This window comes from Podarcis raffonei, chromosome 3 (genome assembly GCF_027172205.1).
Source record: "Podarcis raffonei isolate rPodRaf1 chromosome 3, rPodRaf1.pri, whole genome shotgun sequence".
NCBI classification, from domain to species: Eukaryota; Metazoa; Chordata; class Lepidosauria; order Squamata; family Lacertidae; genus Podarcis; species Podarcis raffonei.
Window position 1 is genome coordinate 96,113,949 of NC_070604.1, and position 19,675 is coordinate 96,133,623.

At 41.5% G+C, this 19,675-nt stretch overlaps 1 long non-coding RNA gene across 2 annotated transcripts; it reads right to left on the reverse strand.

Annotated features, from left to right (window-relative positions):
• Window positions 1-800: 800 nt before the first annotated feature.
• Window positions 801-19,417, reverse strand: LOC128411122 (uncharacterized). Of its 2 annotated transcripts, XR_008329694.1 has the most exons (4): window positions 19,232-19,417; window positions 17,718-17,964; window positions 2,454-2,562; window positions 801-885 (listed from the first exon to the last, which is right to left on the reverse strand). It is a non-coding gene; the product is annotated as an uncharacterized LOC128411122 (long non-coding RNA). The 2 variants fall into 2 exon arrangements; XR_008329693.1 differs by lacking the exon at window positions 19,232-19,417 and having other exon boundaries at window positions 17,718-18,679.
• Window positions 19,418-19,675: the final 258 nt, after the last annotated feature.

Genomic DNA, 19,675 nt, shown 5'->3' on the forward strand with positions numbered 1-19,675 from the left:
GGTTGTGTTCTACTAAGACCCCTAGATCTTTTTCACATGTACTACTAGTAAACCAGGTATCCTTGATCTTATATTTATGCAGCTTGTTATTCCTGCCTAAGTGTAGAACCTTACATTTGTCCCCATTGAAATTCATTTTGCTAGTTTGGGCCCAGTTCTCTAATCTGTTAAAGTCCCAATTCTGTCTTCTGCTGTGTTAGCTACCCCTCCCAGTTTGGCGCCATCTGCAAATTGGATGAGCATCCCCTCAATTCCTTCATCCAAGTCATCCAGGACGGAACCCTGTGATACCCTACTTGTCACTTTTTTCCAGGATGCTGAGGAACCATTAGTGAGCACTCTTTGTGTTCAGTCAGTCAACCAGCTACAAATCTATCTAACAGCAACCTTGTCCAGCCCACATCTTACCAGCTTTTCCACAAGAATATCATGGGGGAGTTTGTTAAAAAACCTTACTGAAATCAAAATATACTATGTCCAAAGCATTCCCCTGATCCACCAAGCTTGTAACTCTATTTTCTAAAAAAGAAATGAAATTTGTCTGGCATGAATTGTTTTTGAGAAACCCATGCTGAGCCTTTGAAATTACAGCATCCTTTTCTAAGTGCTCACTTGCCTGAGATTACCCAGAAAGATTCATAGCAACGAAAGGACTTGGACTCAGATTTCTGACTTTCAAATCTGACATCTTTGCTGTTGTGCTTACTGTACCCCATTCATTAGGAGAACTCCAAGGTCAGAAAATGAGCATTTAGTGTGGAGCCCCTTAGTTTTTAAAACAACTTTAATTACTTGTTTTGTAGGTGTGCTCGTTCTGTTGGTGCATATGTTGAGATGTGTGCAAGCATTCATATACTGAACTGCATGCATATGTCCAGCCATTGCCTATAGAAGTGAAGATATCAGTAGAGTGATTGTCTTGTTCTTCCATACAATTTAACAATAAAAACATTCAGAGCCAATTGGATTTTTCATCAATCACCCTGATCACAGTGGCTGTATCAGCAAAGGGTTTAAGAGGGATGATCCGTTATGTCACTTGAGGCACGGGACAAAAACATCACTTTCAAAACATTAATGCCACAACAAAGCCCCTCTTTTTTTTTGTCAACCTGGCATCAGTCAAAAGGCTTATGATGCAATTCCTGCCAAACAGGGTGAGCAGAAACGCTTGACAAGCCTCTTACACAGCTTGGCGAAATATCCTCTTCATTTTATGCCAGACATAAGTGGCAAACATTTTGGTCTTAACTCTGTCTCAATCAGGGTGTATAACATTTTGCATTTGCAAAGTCAAAGTGGAGATTTTGAATGCTGGAAGGGTGGATGTTAATTTCCGCAATCTCTAGATCTCCAGCTTTCAGTTTGTAATGAACGGCCACATAAACCATGGTTGTGCATGGTTTATCTGCCTTGACAAAAAGTGGCTCAACAGTCCTTAAACCCGTTTAAGTCTGGCTACAGTTCAGGATGCTGTCATGCTGTTCAGTCATGCTGGCCACATGACCCTGAAGCTGTACGCCGGCTCCCTCGGCCAATAAAGCGAGATGAGCGCTGCAACCCCAGAGTCGGCCATGACTGGACCTAATGGTCAGGGGTCCCTTTACCTTTACAGTTCAGGATGCAAACCCACAGCTTGAAGGATATAATTATTATGCCTATATTGACATAATACTTAACCTGCTGGCATCGATCTGTCTTGAGAGACAGTGGAACGCACCTCCGGGGGTGAAGTCAAACCACTGTGTTGGCACCTAAGTGACCTCCCTGGAGCACAAGCTTGGGCAGTATGCATGGAGGTCCTGGGCTGCCCAGACAACAAGACTCCCCTCTCGACCTCGCTGATGCAGTCCAAAGGAAAGCAGAGCAGTATGTTCGGCACCAGCCTGGCTGCAGGAAGCAAAAAAAGAGAAGTATTTGCCACAAATTTCCTGCTCAATACAGTATACCACTTTCCCTTCCAATAAATCCAGGAGAGTCCATGCTACCAACTTGCAAAGGATTCATGGTCAGTCAAACACTCCGTGACACACCTTTTGATAGATAGATGCTGTGATAATCTCATCTTCCATGCTATAGTACTTATGTTTACCATTAAGTCATTTGCCCATACTTATATCTTCTTGACATGTTTTGGTAGGCTGCAAACTATTAGAAAAATACATCAGAGTGGCAATAGCTTCCGAGGGGCTGAACATTCACACAGGGACCTTTAACAAGCAGTTTGTGGCCATTCATTACAAAATTTACTGCAAGATACTTTATGTGCTTCTGTATCCCACACATAAAGAACTGTGCAGTAGTTTCAATAAAATTTGTGTGAGATACTTTATGGGACTTAATCTTGGCAATGTGGTGCCATCAGGAAGACCTAGTATCTGTGTATTAGACTTCAATTTGGAAGATTTTCCTAGTAAATGGCTAAATCATTATTCAGTTGAATGATAACTTACTGTAAACAGTATGTTGCTTCTGGATATATCACTTTTGATCAATAGGTTTTCTGTCTGACTTTGCATCTGTTAATATTGTAGAGTGGCTGGACTGAATGCTTCAAACAGTCTAAGTGGAAGGAGAGAGTTCATTAACAAAGATTCACTTTTTAAATATATCATAGGATTCACATATAAAGATGCAATATTAAGGCTGCAATCATGTCACATTATATACCAAGATAAGAGTCGGCTAATTAGTACATGTAAACTCAAAGCAGAAACTCTTTTTTTGGAGGAAACCATTCTCCACCACCCTGAAATCCAAAATCTGCCATTTTTTCACATTTCATTTTTATGTACCAGTGATGCCCTCCAAATTTCTGACAACAGCTGATACAATGCAGACAAGTATGATGCTGACTGGGCTGTTGAAAGTTGAATCAGCACTTTTCAGTGGATTTAATATAAATTTTGAAGTCACATTTCACAGATTGAATTCCACAGCCACGTTATGTGATGCCAGATATGAATGGTAGAGATGAAAGGGGAGAAAGAGCAAATGCCAAATCACATTTGAATTTAGACTTAAAAAATCTAAATTGTTTCTGTGGCAATTGCACGGACTTTTCTGGCAAGAAGTAAATGTGGCAGTAGGAAGTCATGGAAATTTTTCATTGGCTGACTGACTGATTTGATTTCTAGGCTGTCTTTCAGTCCTGAAGGATTGCTAAGACAGTGTCAGGGCCCAACTCTGAGCAATAGCCTGGTTCTTGGAGAGCAACTTGGATGAAGAGGAGCAAGTCAGGTCCATCTGACAAGCAGCAACACAGGCAGAAATGCTGGAAAACTACTTGGGCCCTGACTTCATGAGGCCTGAGCCCATTGGATTGGAAGCCTCTGAATCAGGGACTCCTGCATCAGAAATGCTGGAGTCTAAATCCAGTCCCGTCCCCAAAGAACTGACCACATAAGAACATAAGAGTCTCCTAAATCTGGTCCAGCATCCTGTTTTCACAGTGGCCAGCCAGATGCCTGTGGAAAGCCTGCAAGGAAGACACAAGCACAACAGCATTCTGCTCATGTAGCAACTGGTATTCAGAGGCATACTGCCTCTCACTGTGGTGACAGAACATAGCCATCATGGCTAGGGACCCACACCAGGGACCCACAACCCCAGGTCAACCCATTAAGACAGCAAGGAGCCAGGAGGGAAAATGCAAATGCCTTCTCTTTCTTTCTAAGCCACCCATGGTTTATTTGACCGACTTAGAGGCCTGACAAAGGAAGCCCCATGCCTGAGAAACTGCTGCCATCAGTATTCACATTAACAGACCTCAGCATCACTCTGCACACTGTGCTCATCATCTAAGCGGGGAACAATATCTTAATGGTATGTACACTTACATAATTCTAGGAACACTCTCCTCAAGTTACTGAGCCTATAAGAGTTATATGCTTTAAAACATTATGGCCCAGTCTTTGATGGATGTTTCCTAGCCTCAATTGTTTCTATCCTTGTCATCTTGGCTTCCCTTCCTATTTGCGGTCCCAGGTTCCGTCCCGAGTATTTTTTGAAGAGTCACTGGCAGCCAGTGCCCATAATACTGTGATAAGCAGATCCATCACCTGCCTCAGTAAGACAACTTTTTATGTTCCACCATCTCCCATCATTGGCTTTTTCCTGGATGTTTCTATATAAGCATAGGCACCTTATTATTTAAGTGGTTGGATGCCTGATCCCCAGTAATTCTTGAGGAACTGCTTGACTAACCCCTGGTAGCTTAGCACAGAGTAGAGCCTCTTGTTCTGTCCAAGGCCGTGGTCTCAGCTCAGGGATAATGTGGTTCTAGCCCGGTAGGGGCTTATGCTGAGCACAGAGGTCAGGGACACCAGATCATGTACCTCTAACACCAGTTTCAAATCCCAGCCTAACTCATATTCCAGCAAGGCAAGCTCAAACAAAGCAGAGAACGAGTCCAGATAAAGAAGGGAAGGGCAGAGGTTCAAGTACAAAAAGTGAAAAACGTAAGGTGGGTGGCACCCTGGATAGCTCCAGAAGGAGCCTAGGCTTAACAGATGAAGAGAACTTTAAAAATTGAACAAATGAATAACAAAATCTGTCCAAGTGAAAATCCCACAAAGGATGTTCTTATTTCTTTCTTATTTGTCCACAATAAGCAGAGACTAACAACTAAATGTTGCAGTGTTTCCTCAGCCCCTAGAAACAAGCCCTGTAAGGAGCTCCAACCAGCCTGGAACAGGAACCTAGAAGTGCAGATGTGGAGGCAGGAAAGGAAAAAGGACACCCCTTTTCCATTTCTGTTGTTGTTGTTGTTTAGTTGTTTAGTCGTGTCCGACTCTTTGTGACCCCTTGGAATAGAGCACGCCAAGCACTCCTGTCTTCCACTGCCTCCCGCAGTTTGGTCAAACTCATGCTGGTAGCTTTGAGAACACTGTCCAGCCATCTCGTCATCTGACGTCCCCTTCTCCTTGTGCCCTCCATCTTTCCCAACATCAGGGTCTTCTCTTCTCATGAGGTGGCCAAAGTATTGGAGCCTCAGCTTCAGGATCTGTCCTTCAGTGAGCACACAGGGCTGATTTCCTTAAGAATGGATAGGTTTGATCTTCTTGCAGTCCATGGGACTCTCAAGAGTCTCCTCCAGCACCATAATTCAAAAGCATCAATTCTTTGGCGATCAGCCTTCTTTTTGGTTCAGCTCTCACTTCCATACATCACTACTGGGAAAACCATAGCTTTAACTATACGGACCTTTGTTGGCAAGGTGATGTCTCTGTTTTGTTTTGTTTTTCCATTTCTACCCTACTGAAACTACCCTGCACGGTGCTATTAAGTGCTCAAGGGCTCAGTGTTTTATTGCTGTATCATTTGGTATCTGGAGAGTGGAGAAGTGGAAATGTGCTTTCCCCCCTTCCCTGTCCCAAAGCTTTTCATATAGCATGGAGAAGATTCACAGATCCTCTTAACTCTAAGCTCCCTTCTAGGATACCACAAGCAGTTAAGGAATCAAGCAAAGCAAGTCCTTCCATCACTCTCTGAAATATACTAGGAGTTGAGTGCTGATTTCGTGCTCTTTATTTCAGCTCATGGTAAACAGTGAGTGAGTGCTTTCCCCCAAAACCTCTGGCTATATATACATTATTTACACAATGGGTCCTATGTGATTGGCTGATTCAACTCCCTCCTGGAGCCTGATTGGACTGTTCCTGCAGGCCAATCAGGATGCTGAGTCACTTCCTCCTGGAGCCTGATTGGGCTGCTCCTGCAGGCCAATCAGGTTGCTGATTCACTTCCTCCTGGAGCCAGATTGGGCGGCTCCTGCAGACTAATCAGGTTGCTGCTTTCTAGGATCCTATTTGCCTATTGTTCTAGGATCCAAGCTCAGTACATAACACTCTCCACATTCCTTTAATCTGCAAACTGAAGTCATCAACATTTCATAAGTCCTGGGAGTCACTGAGCATAGAAAGGCATGTCTTTTGGATTTTCAAAACTTTTATTTCTTATTACTGTATGAACAGAATACTTTAGGATTTCTGCGTTGCTCCTTGGTTATACAGAAACCTACCTGTTATGTCTGGCTGGCCCCATTTTTCTTCCAAACTGATGGTCGTGTGGCATGAAGCCACCCAAGTTTGGTCATAGAGGGAAGGATGCCAGAGCTCCATATCTGAATGTCTCAGAAAAGTATGAATAATACGCACCATAGAATTAAAAAAATATCTATTTATCCTCTTTTATTCAATCTTTCTATTCTGTTCCTCCTTGGAGAACTATTTCAAAGGTTATCATGTTCATGTAGAATGGCACACACTGAGAATAACCACTTTATAACCCATGGATGGGTCAGTTTGTAGATTATTTTAGGTGTATTGTTTGCATAGCATCAAGTATATGAAAGTATCAGTTATCCTATCACAGCAATGGAAGAATGCAAGGATTTTTATTTCTAACCAATATCCCAAAATAACCATCCAAGAAGAAAGGGAAAGTCACGGCGCTGTATAGTTTTTGCCACAGAAGTTGAAGGCAGTTGCTTATAACTAGAGGCTGTAGAAATCTGCATGGCAAAACAGAGCTAGCCACAGCATTGGAGATACAGGGTGGGCGGGACAACCCCAGCTGATGTCAAGTTTATTTACATAATTTATTCTAGTTGCAGAACTTGTGAGAAAGTGATTGGCAGGGGGTTGGACTCGATGGCCCTTGTGGTCTCTTCCAACTCTATGATTCTATGATTCTATGATTCTATGATTCTATGAAATTCGGCATTCTAGAGACCCTTCCTTCCTTCCTTCCTCTCTGCTTGATGTGGCATAAAAACCCCTCACTTGTCTTGCTTTCTCCCACAAAGAAAGGTACTTTGAGATCAGAGGGGTAAATTCAGAGAAATGGCCATATGTTTTGGCACATAGACATTAAACCAATAGCAATCACCCTCAATAGCTCAGTTGGTTACAGCGTGGTGCTGATAACGCCAAGGTTTCAGGTTCCAACTCTATGATTCTATTATCATTAGTATTATGACCACACAGAGATGTTGCAAGAACTCAAATTCTCCACAGAAAAAAATTGAGAGGCTTTGAAAGTTTGTTAGGTAATGAAACTGTGATTTCCCATTTGCAATAAAACCAAGATTCGAAGCAGTCTTTAAACATTCTTGCTGCCTTTCAGGAAAGGCTGTCATTTCATTTCCAAGCCACCAGATGCCAGACGTCTACTGCAAATTTCTGTTTTATCACATATACAGGACAGACTCAGATGATCTTTCTATGCATTAATACATCCCTTCAGCAGAAATTCCCCGTCTTTTAAGCAGCGTGTTCTTGATGCTATTCATTTACTGTAACAATCCTTGATTATCCGCAAACTGTTTCTAAAGGTGATTACAATTTTGTCAAGGAATCCTTTTTAAAGGACTGTGATTTTCCTCTTCGATCATTTCGCTTTACCCCTCTAGAACCCGCGCCAGATAATAAAATTCAGTCCTCAGTTGCATGAGGAACAATGGCATCTAATGTGTAGCAATAAAAGAAAATTAAAATCTTTTACATGAAAAACTAAATTAAATAGATTCAACAATTTAGCAGCCAGACAAATCTATAAACATTACTCCTATACAGAGGAAGCCTGTCGTAAGAATATTTATTCTTACATCAAGATCTAAAATGAAGTACATTTAAACCACATATGACTTTCATATAACAATTTTCTTTCCAATTTAGTAGCCATGGCATTTATGTTTTATTTGAAGAATAAATATTTTTTTAAAAAATATTTTGATTCTTGAAATTGAAGTGGTTAAAATGTTTTTGGTTTTGTTTTCAAATGGCAGATATTCATTTACATTGTGGAGTGCAATTTATGAATAATATGCACATTTCCCCAACACATCCATAACTAAATGCTATTACGCCACAATTCATATGACACCAAGACTGTAAGCATGCAGAAAGACATATCTATGAACAGAGACATGTTGTTTTGGAAAAGAAAAAAATTGCAGCTCAAATAGCAATGTAAATTCTTTTCTCCGTTGCAACAGACACGGAATTTTGTATCGTGCTGTTTAAAAATAAACGTGTAATTCCATGTGCCAAAAGGACAGAACGGGAAGCTGGAGAAGGTATTTTTAAAACCCTCTTCCAATTAACAGAAGGGGATCCCCAGAGCCAAGTCATATTCATTAATTTAAAATGCTTGTACAAAACAAATCTTTCTAGATAAAACCCAAGTGTACTTGGATTAAAAAGATATATGTGCTGAAATGTATATACTGCAACGTTGCAGAGGGGGGGAGCACCTGTAAACACTGATATCAGAAATTAATAAAAAAATATTCTGACAATGCACAGTTTCTCATTAATAATTAAATTATTAATGATAATATAATAAAGCCATTTTGCCCTTATAAGACACATTCCTGCTGACAACCGGTTCTGTTTTCAACATTCCACTAAACAGAAAAGTAAAAGGCTGGCTTTTTGAAAAGCAATACATGGTAAGATTATTCATCATTTATACTCAGCATAAAGTCTCCTTTAGAGTGAACTGTATTTTGGAGCAAATTATCCAATTAAACATATGATTGGTCTTTTAAAAAAAAATTATCACAGGATTTCATCAGGAGTCAGAACATTACATTCAAATTTCTTTTCCGCATTTACAGCTACAAAAAAAGTGAAGTGTGAGGAATTGTAATGAACCAGATAGACTAGTCTGGAGCCTTTTTTACATAATCCCTTCATGTAGAATCAGGACTTATTTGGGATTGACTGAATTGCCCGTGGATTTCAGAAATCATTGTTTGCTCTTGGTTCAAGGAAGAATAGTCTTTTTCTTGACATAAAAATGTCAAAAAGTTATATAATTATATTTTATGATACCATTATAATTTCTGTCCATTCTTTCAAAATATAGCATTAAGCTACTCCATTATCTTATCACTTTCTTAATCTTTCCCCTTTTACAAAAAGAATTGACAAAATTATCATTGATCTTCCACCAGATGTTGTACTGGATGCCCTTTTTTTTGCAAAATACCTTTGTTAATCTGACCTCTCTTAATGATTACGCACATATTCCTTAGTAACTGAATAAAACTTTTCTTTCACAAGATAGCAAGTGCTTAATCCTCATTATTGGGAATATGCTAAAACCTTGAATACTTGTCAAAGATTCATTTTATAATCCTGAGGTTGGTTTGCCTTTAGTGATTTACACAAGGGCTGCGATTACAATAATTGATTTATCCTGTACTTAAAATCTACTGGTGACATTAAAATGACATTAACCAATTTTTGCTGCTGGAGTTTGGATTTACTTTAAGGAGAGGTAAGATTTGTCATTACATATGTCTTAATAGAACACTTGTGACTTAAAACAGCTAGTTCAAATATAGCAGAATAGAAGAAAAGCTAAGTCTATCGAATTGAAGCAGCTTATTAAAACAACATCAGTTAAGGATGGAGAGCAAATTTGCTTTATTAACCTTTTTTTGCATGCTATCTGTTGACATAAAAACTTTGCTTTAAAGTGCAGGTGCTATACTCTCTAGATCTATTCCTCAAAAAGTATGAAAAGAGGAGATTTGCATAATAAAAAAGCATGTTTCATCTGGAGTGTTAAAGAATTTCAACATGCAAACATTCACATATATGTTCACAATTATCTCCTAAATGGAATATATAATCTGCCATAATTCTTCATTCGATATATTCTCATGCAAGAGGGGAAAGAATCATATGCCAGTTGTTGAAGCTATTCCTCACTGTGACATGTACTTCCATTTTCCTGAGTATGTTTCTTGAGTGTGTTTGGCTTAAGGATTAGCTAAATGTCCCTCCCAAGGAAACTATGGTGTTTCCCCCCCTCAGGTTCTGGTTTTCTGATAAGAAAAAGCTCTCACTGAATGCAGCAATTATTGCACCGAAAACTGGAATAAGGAATAATTTCTATTCAAGAAAAAAACCAGGATATAAATAATAATAATAATAAAAGAGTTTGGAACAGCTCTTTCCATACATGTCATGTTAGTTTTAATTATGCTTCATTAAAGCTCCTAGATAACTAATAGTGATTACCATGGTTGGTTCATTAACACTGTGATTTTAGCCACAGCTGAAAAACATGCTGTAAAAAGTTAATAAGGACCAAAAAAATAATAATGAAATATATTGCAGAAGGCACAGAAAGAACAAAGACAGTTTGAAATAATTATGAGGCCAAAAGCTGATCAGGTGAGCTGTCAAATGTTGCCAGCAACAAATCAAGTACAATGTACGCAGAAAGAAATCTTGCTTTGCATATCCACTAACAAATTACCCAGAAGGAATATACAGGAAGCTTCTCCATTTACTTGAGAGTTTTGCAGATGCAGGGTGCCATGCAACTAATGTCAATGTGTGGAAGACTGAAAGGCATGATATTTTTGTATGAATGCTGAAGCTGGAAATAAGTTGCCTTTCCCTATTTTTTCACTGATTTGCATTGCGCTTCCATTTCCTATTAGGAACATAGGAAGCTGCCTAATATCAGACTACATTTGTGCTCCCCAGCCCAATAAGCCTACTATGACTGGGAGAGATTCTCTACGGTGTCTGGCAGAAGCCTTTCCCATCACCTACTCTACGTCACCCTTTTTATCCAAAGAGACCAAGGACTGGCGATGGGAGCATTCACATGCAAAGCAAGGCACTCGGCCGCTCACCATGGCCCCTCACCTGTTCTCAGATGTACCTTGGTCTCTACTGGGCAAATTAAACATGGCAACAGCATGTGTTAGAACTGGGTTGTCATCACTGCTATATAAAGCAAGGCAAAGCTAGGGTGATTTAAAAGTGCAGCATGAGTGAGTGGGTGGTAGAAATTATGTGCGGAACCCTTTCCCTTTCTTCATTCCTGCACCCACTGTTTCAAAACATGTCTCCTTTACTGTTTCTTTTGCCCATGAAACTCTTGTGCCTGGAAATAACCCTCAGTAGGAGAAAACTAGTGTTTTGGGGAGAGCAAAGTGGGAAGGGTAAGGTTCAGGACCTGCTTCTGCCTGTCCATGCAACACTGTAAACCCAGTTATCAGAGGCACTTCAGACATCAATTCTGGTTTCTCTCAGTTTCTCATTTTTCTAATCTTAAATTCAGGTCTCCGCATTTCCACAACAGTTTGCATTTTTTTAAAGAAGTCTTCATGAAAATTCACCTTAGTTTTAGTGCAAATTTCTCCTAAAATACACATTAATATAAAATGTTTGCAAAGCAACCATTTCCCAATATAATGCCTTTTGTGTGTTGTTTTCACTCATACATGCATTCATAGGGACACTTTGCACTAGCATATGCACTTCTGTACACATTACTTGGCTAGAAAACTGCATTGCAAAATTCAGAGAAATTTGAATTTTGAAGGATGGCTGTGCTTCGGCTTGGATCTTTTATGGGAAAATGTGAATGAGGTAAGTTTGCCTTTAAATGTGAACAGAATCAAATTGCTACCCCATTCCTATCTGAACCCTTTGGCTATCTGGGGTGCACTGGGAAGTTACAGGGCACAGAACTTTTTCCTGTGGAAATGCCCCAGCCTTGGAACAAGCTGCCCAAAGAAATTCACCTGGTGCCCACTCTCCTATCTTTCTGGTAAGCTGCAAGGACCCTTTTACTTTCCCAGGCTTCCACTGATCTGTTGTTGTTGTTGTTGTTGTTGTTGTTGTTGTTGTAATCCATCCTAACCACAATGGTTCACACACACCCCTCACACATTATACTTTGAAAGAAAATGTAAATGGCAGTGAGACGGGAGGAAGGACTCTGCCTCCTTCCATTGTGCTCTGTGGGCCTCTGCACACATACCATTACATTCTCCATCCTTATATTTTTGCATACACTGATGCAATGGGATAGCGGAGAGTGTCATTACTTTAGCACAATCTGAAGTCTACATAAAACCTATAGGTGAGATTACTCATGGTTTTGGAGTAAGGCACTGCCATGCTGATAACATCCAGCTTTGTTTGTGTTTTCAGCAAACTCAGGTATTGGTTATGAAGCAGCCTTTGGCAGGTACGGCAAATTGGATACTAACTTCTCCAGCAAGGGCCAGGAAAGGCTCCTCTCTGAAATACTAAAGAGCAATTGCTCATCAGTACAGTACAGAGAATATTGAGTTAGATGGGAAAACAGGTTTTTTTGTTTTAAATAGCAGTAGGAAACCCCTCATAGTCCATTTTGTCTGTCCCTCCAGGGGAAGGGAATTCCAAGACCGGTGAGCCACAACAGAGGAAGACCCCCTACCATATTGCCACTCAGTGGGCTAAACCCACTTGGGGCACAACAGAAAGAGATGCTGCCAATTGCAGTACCTGGGACTGTTTATATGGGAGAAGGCACTTTGACAGATAGGTAGGTCTTATCTGGGTCCAATGAGCAAGATCCTCTCTCAGTTTTAACTGCATACCAAGTGTGTAGAAATCAATACTTTATCTTGGTAGCCCCATTTGCACTCAACCACCTGTGCAGGTAAGCTGTGTATCAGGAGCCAACAAACACCTTCAAATTCAATAGGACTAAGCATGTTTACTTAAAAGCAATCCCAACCAGGGCCAGCCCTACTGTAGGGCAGAGGGAGGCCATTACTTCAGGTAGCAGGTTCCAGGGGCGGCAGCAGCCCTCTGGCTATTCTTCCTGATCCCTCTGTTGGAGATGATGAACTATGGCTCACCTAGCTTGCTGCCCTTTAGGGGTGCTGGAGGATGCAATCCTGTTGCCAGTGTTGAATTCGGATTCAGCTACTAGTCTGGCCAGCTTCTGTTGTGGGTGCCACCTTGTCCTTTGCTTCAGGCTGCAAAATGTCTCCCACTGTGCTCAATGGAGCTTGTTCCTAAGTAAGCATGCATAGGACTGCAGCTTTACTTTATTTGAAGAATGAAACTATAAGCCATATCATGAGAACAACAGCTGTTAAAGTGTGTTGTGCTTCCAGGCAGTATTATATAGGAGTGGTGAAGCTCTGTTCCCAGTTTTGGAAACTGATGAACTCTGAATGTGCTACAGTCACAAATTACTCAAATATCCCCTAGCTATTGGGGACAATGTGTACATTTCTCAAGCACATACATCCATTGTATTTGCTGGTTCTCAATCTTGGCTAAAAATTATTATCCATTTTGTCAAAGGCGGAGTTCTATGTAAGTCAAAGGCTTGCATAATCTTACACTAAATTGATTTGCTTAAGAGATCATTTTAGCTATTTTCTATCAAGCGTATTTGGAAATAGTTGTACTGCTTTATGACAGGTGTGCAGATGCTAGCCATCCTATTGGGGGGGAAAAAGTTCTGTACAAACAGAAAACTGCAGGAAGCCTTGAGCAAACTAGCAAACCCAATTTCAGTTTCTTATTGAAATTCCGTTTCCTCACAACTCACTGAAACAGGTAAATATTACGGTGGATAAACTGCTTAAAAATGTTAATCAAATAGCTGCAGTGAATAAGCAGATCTCTAGTCAGGAAAAACCCAGGTATGAAGTGCACTAAAGCAATCCTTCTTTCCTTCTTTATCTTGTCTTTGTTGATGGTTACAAAGAACGATATGACATGACCTGAAACTTATTGGTAAACTTCTAAAAATGGGTAGGACCCAGACTTCACCTTCCATGGATGGGAAAGAAGGATCCCATTGCCAAAGAGAGAATGGATACAAAGGGAGGAACAATCATCTCTTCCTCCATGGATGGATGCATCATCTTTTGAGTGGAACTCAGTTATGGGATGCTCCAATTGGTGGAAGGGAAATCTGGATCCAACCCAGTGGGAGGAATTCAGCTTGGCACTATGTCCAAAGGTTAGCATTTCAGCTTGCAAGATGGAATGATCTCCTTTTCTCCCCCCCCCCCCAATTCTGGAGGTTCTCCTGACCGTCTCAAGCCAATTTAGGAGCATGGGGCACATGTGGGTGGAGATGGGGGGGTGGGAAATGTCCTTGCATGAGCTTCTGCTAGTGAGACTCATTAGCTGAATCCAGTCCAATGTTTCTGTAGTGAACTGAACCTCCATTTCTTTTCCATTTTCTTCCCCTCAGGCTTAAATTAAGGAAACTTTTGATCAACAGGCAAATTACACATGATTTAAGATTATTTTTCCTGAAAACAGTGGTACTTTGGTTTTCAAACTTAATCCATTCCAGAAGTCTATTCCAAAACCAAAGCGTTCCAAAACCAAGGCATGCTTTCCCATAGAAAGTCATGCAAAATGGATTAATGCGTTCCAGACTTTTAAAAATAACCCCTAAAACACCAGTTTAACATGAATTTTACTATCTAACGAGACCACTGATCCATAAAATGAAAGCAATAATCAATGTACTGTACTATAAAACAAGTAAAACAGTATTGTAGATGATAAAAATTAAAATTAAAGCAATTTCTTACCTGCACTGATGATAGTCATTGTTTGGATGGGGGCTTTTATCCATTTCCGCAGTCACACAATCAATCAATCAATCAAATTAACTGAAAAAGCCTCAAAACAAAAAACACAAAATAAATAGCAAAAACAAAAGCACAAAACATAAGCTCCAAATATCACCTCAGAACACTGCAATTGGAAACGGAAGGCTTGAATTACAATGGGGGGATGCAAATTAGCAGTGCAACAGGAAACACAGGGGGACTCAAAATGGAGAATGTTTGGCTTCTGGGAAAAAAATTCAAAAACTGGAACACCTACTTCTGGTTTTGCAGCGTTTGGGTTCCAAGTTGATCGTGAACTTAGCTGTTCGAAAACCGAGGTACCACTGTAAACCCTGTTTATGCAGGGAGGGAATTCCAGGGCAAGGCTATTCAAACCAACACCCTCCCCACTTCTTCTGCTGCTCCTCCTTTCATCTGACTGCTAGCTCCCTGCCAGGGAAATTCTGACTACCCTTCCCCCGTCATCTAAAGTACTGTATGAGATAATGAGCATGCTAGTGAGGATAGTAGTGTCTACCAGAGGCCAAAGTGAACAGCCACAGGTATCCAAAGTGGACCTCTTTAACCTCTACCAATTTGTGTCTTATCTGGGCCAGAAATCAAAGTGCTAACCCACAATTTCCCATTAATTCCTGCTCCGAATTCCAGTAATACCATGGATGAATAGGGCTTCTATTTTGGCGGAAATACATTTTGCTTACATAGGGCCCTTCTGTGAGCCCCTAACTCTATGATATTTCTCTTTTATTTGATATATGTGTATCCACAGCATGGCAGAAGAATGCACATTACTTTCTCAGTTTAGCAAGGATCGCTGTAATTAAGAGTATTTTCATATTACACCAACAAGTGTCTTTTGACTTTTTCATAGTTTTTATCCCATCTATGATTGTTGTTATTAAGGTGGAATCTAGACACATTTTTTTTAAGTCGTGAAAATGCTTTTTTAAAAAACATATTGAATATGCCATAGCTCATCATCCCCATCTAGTGTCACATTTGTATAATGCACTTTAAAACTTTTTTTTTTTTTGCAGCTGTATAGCTGAGTCCTAGGTGAGAATGTTTGGAAGAGATATTTATTTAATTATAAGGCAGCCAGTTTAGACTACACAACACTTGACTGTTATAAACCAAATTCAAACCTGTTGATAATTGTCAGAGGCTCAGGAGCAGAAGAGCAGGGGAGAGAGCAAATAGAGAGCGGAGGAGAGGAATCAGAGGGGAGCGTAGGGGAGTATGACAGTGACCCGAGAGATTCCATGAGCTTCTCCAGCGAATCAGAAGATTCCCAGAAGGGGGCGCCTATGGTAAGGGCAAGGGGGGTCCCAGGGGGGACGCTCCATAAACAAGGGACCAGAGGGGACTCCCAAGGGAGCAGCGGAGGATCAGGACCAGTTCCCCCACCAGAGCACAGTGGGGGGGAAGAGTCACTTGAGTCAGGACCAGCCTCTCCTCCAGCGGGGAGAGAAGATGAGTCAGGGGTAACCACGCCCCCATCGGGAAGTGGGGAAACGGAGGGAAGGCCAGGTCCAGCTAGCCTCCCCGAAAGAGGGAGCAGTGACACAAGTGTAACGGTCAGAAGGAAAGTGGGAGGCTGCGCGCGCGCGCCAAGTTCAAATGTGGAGGAGCGCGGGACAGCAGAAAACCCGGATTGGGAGCCAGGTCAGAAAGCCCGAAGGAGGGAGGGGGAAGAGTCAGGGGACTCAGTGTCAGAGGAGTCTAGGAGGGCTGAGACTCCGACTAGCAGGCGGACCCAGAGAAGGAAGGAACAGAGGAAGAGGTGGAGTAAGGCTAGAATCTTAAACTGGTGTCAGGGGGGAGGAGATTCAGATGGAGCTTCGACGGTCTAAGGTATAGACGTAGCGTTGCGCGCTGCGCGTCTGGAAGTGAAACTGAACTTCAATAAAGACTTTTATACTAGAGAAAGAAGCAGCGTTGGTCTTGTGTGAGCTGGGACCTTGGGCAGCGCTGACAATAATTATCAGAGAAACTTGAGTTATACCATCATAGTTTAGGGCTCATCCACATGGGAGTTTAACATGAATTTGAAACCATAAGTGCCTTAAATATTTGTACTTTGTGCACTTGACTCTCTCCCCATTCAGCAGGCAGCCTGCAATTTCTCAACAGTAAACTTGGATTTTTTAAATTCTGGAAAAATCCATATTGGAGGACTAAATACAATATAAAATTCCTTGTTACCCAACTGTGGATGCACTGTGTGGACAGGTTCTCTGGCAACATCTCCTACCTAAGGGCTAACCCTTCAGACTGTATTTTAAAATGTTGATTCTTATTTTACGTTGTTTAGATGGAGCTGTTTCATTGTGAAACACCTAGATTTACTTTTTTAATTAGATGATACAACTGCTACTAAATAAACAAGTTGTAATTTGTTTTGTGAATTAAACTCATAAAATAATCTGTTGATTATAAAAGGTTACCTGGTCTTTCTCAGAGTCTTTGAAATTAATTGCAACTATTCATTCTTTACATTTGATTTGACTTTGAGTTTCACTTGCAATGTGTTTCTTCAAGGACTCAAAGGAGGAAATAAAAACAGGTTAATGCATCTTTAATTACTGTGATAGAGGCCTATATTATGAACCTCCCAAGATGAGACTGCCAAGATATTGCCTCTGGCCATGGCAGAAAACTGCCCCTGAGAACTTCCCAAGAATAAAGTCAATTGCCCTCCTACATATTAACCTCTGGGATTGCAGGAAATGGTTGACCCAAGCCAACAAGAGTCTGCCTACAAGAGCTGTGACTGAGCTGCAGAAACAGAAATGAGAAAGCCACAGGACAACAAGGAGCATTAAAGTAGCAGAGGAACATGCATGAAACAGAAACATGCATCACATTTATACCTGAATTTTGAACAATTACTTTTCCCCTGTATCCAGTAGTACTTACCCCCAGAGTGGGAGGACACTTTTGGTACATGCTGCCTAGCCGGATCCCCAAGAGACTAGGTCTCTCAGAGATTCCTCAGAAGAGGCCCTTCATTTGCTACCCAACTCTCTCAGAAAACATTAAATTGATCGCACTCAGTCCACACAAGGACTTTGTTTTTCCATGTCATGGATCTTATGAGGAAGGGCTATAGCTCAGTTTTAGGCTTTGTCTAAATTCTCGTTTGGCTTTTATTCTGATCAGTCTCATTTACAGGGATGGTTTTCTTTAAGAATGCCCCCAGCAGCTAGGTTATATGGAAAGGGCAGTTTCTTAGAAGCATAAGACAGGTTTTGTGTGAAAAGGGACTCTAGTTCAATCCCTGACATCTCACTTTACATACCCTCCAAGTATCCCGATTTCCCAGGGACAGTCTTGTTATTACAAAAAGCCATCCAGTTTCTGATTGGATCCTGGAATGTCCCTATTTCCCCTGCCCGCACCACTGCCAAGCTTGGGGAGGAGGGTGAGCCAGCGCTTGTCCTGAGCGACGATGATGGCGGCAGCTGCGACTGCAAAGGAGCATCCTTTTGCCTCTCCACTGCCACTGGCCTCCTCCCTTATCAGTGTGCGTCTTTCTTTTTGCAAATCTACCAAAGAATAAAATAAAATCGGGATTAACGGGTTTTCTCAGGACGTTGGAGGATGTGCACGTTGCGTCCTGTTGCCTTAGTGGTGGTGGCACTCGCCCTTTTTCTGAGAGGAAATGCTCTGTCTGGGGCAGGCGATTCAAAAAATGGGAGGTCAAGGAGGATCAGTTTGAGGGGGTGGGGGCAGAGTGGGAAGTGTCCCTATTTTCATCTGAGGAATGTTGGAGCATATTCAGTTAGAGATGGAAAAGATAGCTAATGCCAGTCAGCGGAGCCAGTTCTGAGGCAATGTGATAAGGCAGCTTCCTGGGATACAAAGGGCAGCTTCCAGACAAAAAACATTTTCAAGCATCTTGTTCGGTTTTCAGATCAGATTACCAACGAAGAGTGCAAAATAAATTATAAAGCTGCTGCCAAGCTGGATGATAATGAAGTCATTGCAACTGCTAAAATGTCATTATTTGAAATCACATGTTGCAGACATCTCAAGTGGATAGGGAACTGCCTTTCTGGGCCTAGTCGTTCCATCTGGGCCCTGTCACTCTAAGAACCACAGCCTGCCCAATCAAGGCCTTGTCTTATGTTTTTACCCAAACACTAAATGAGCTCCATTACGAGGGTGGGTAATGGCTCCTGGGAAGCAGCGTTTGCTCTGGGGTCAGCTGCCCCAGGGACAGAGAGACACAAAGCAGCCTGGTGAATAAAACTCATCCATTCCTCCCTACCTCCCACCCACCCAGCCACCCCCACTCCCCCTCTGTAACCTCTAAAAAGAAGCTGCTTTGGAGTCTCCTCTCATTTGCATGGGGAGATTTAATTTCCATCCCTTAAATATGACGAATTGCTGAGATTTCCTTCAGTTAATGCTTTTAACAGCTCCCAATAAACTTCATTAATCAGTCCAGCTCTAGGCCCAACGTGCAGCCTGGAAGCAGCTAATTTGCCTGATGAGCCTGAGACTTTAGTGAATAAACAGGTGGATAAGCTGAGGGTTTTATGGCCTTAATTACACTCTAATCAGTTCAACGCTTGGCGGGCAAAAAGGAAAGAGGGAAGAAGGAGGCAGCATGATCAGCCATCCCTTCATTATTATTATTTTTTCAACTGGTGCCTCATTTCTTCCACCATCCTCATCTTCTCCCGATTTTCTGATAGAAAAGGCAGGAAAAGGGGAGTGAAGTGAAACAGGGACATGTGTTTCTAAGGTTTTAGGATAACCGACAAGATGCCTTTAAGCCGCCCTTCTACAATCTCTTAGTAACGCAACCTCTGTTGCCTTTTCCTCTGCATTTCTTTCACATTTCCTCTTTCTTTTCTTGTTCATTCCTCAGTCTTTGCAAATTTACAAGAGGTCTTTGGGCTTCCTGGTTATATAGATCTATGTCATAGGACAGGGAATTATGTGGCCCTTCAGACCCTGTTGGACTACATTTCCTATCAGCTGCAGCCAGCATGGCCAGCTGTTAGGGATGATGGGAATTGTAGTTGAACAGCATATGCAGGGCTGTGGATTCCACAGGGCAACAAGGCATTTATTTTAGAATAGGACAGGATCTACATAACAGATTTCACAGCTGTGTTCGATGCCTTGAAGTTTGGAAATGCTTTTCCCTACTCATTGCCCCAGTTTTGTGTGGCTCTACCATTCAGCAGACTGAGGTGTCCACCTCAGCAGCCAATTTTGGGCAGTCATGAAAGGGCAGCAAATTGT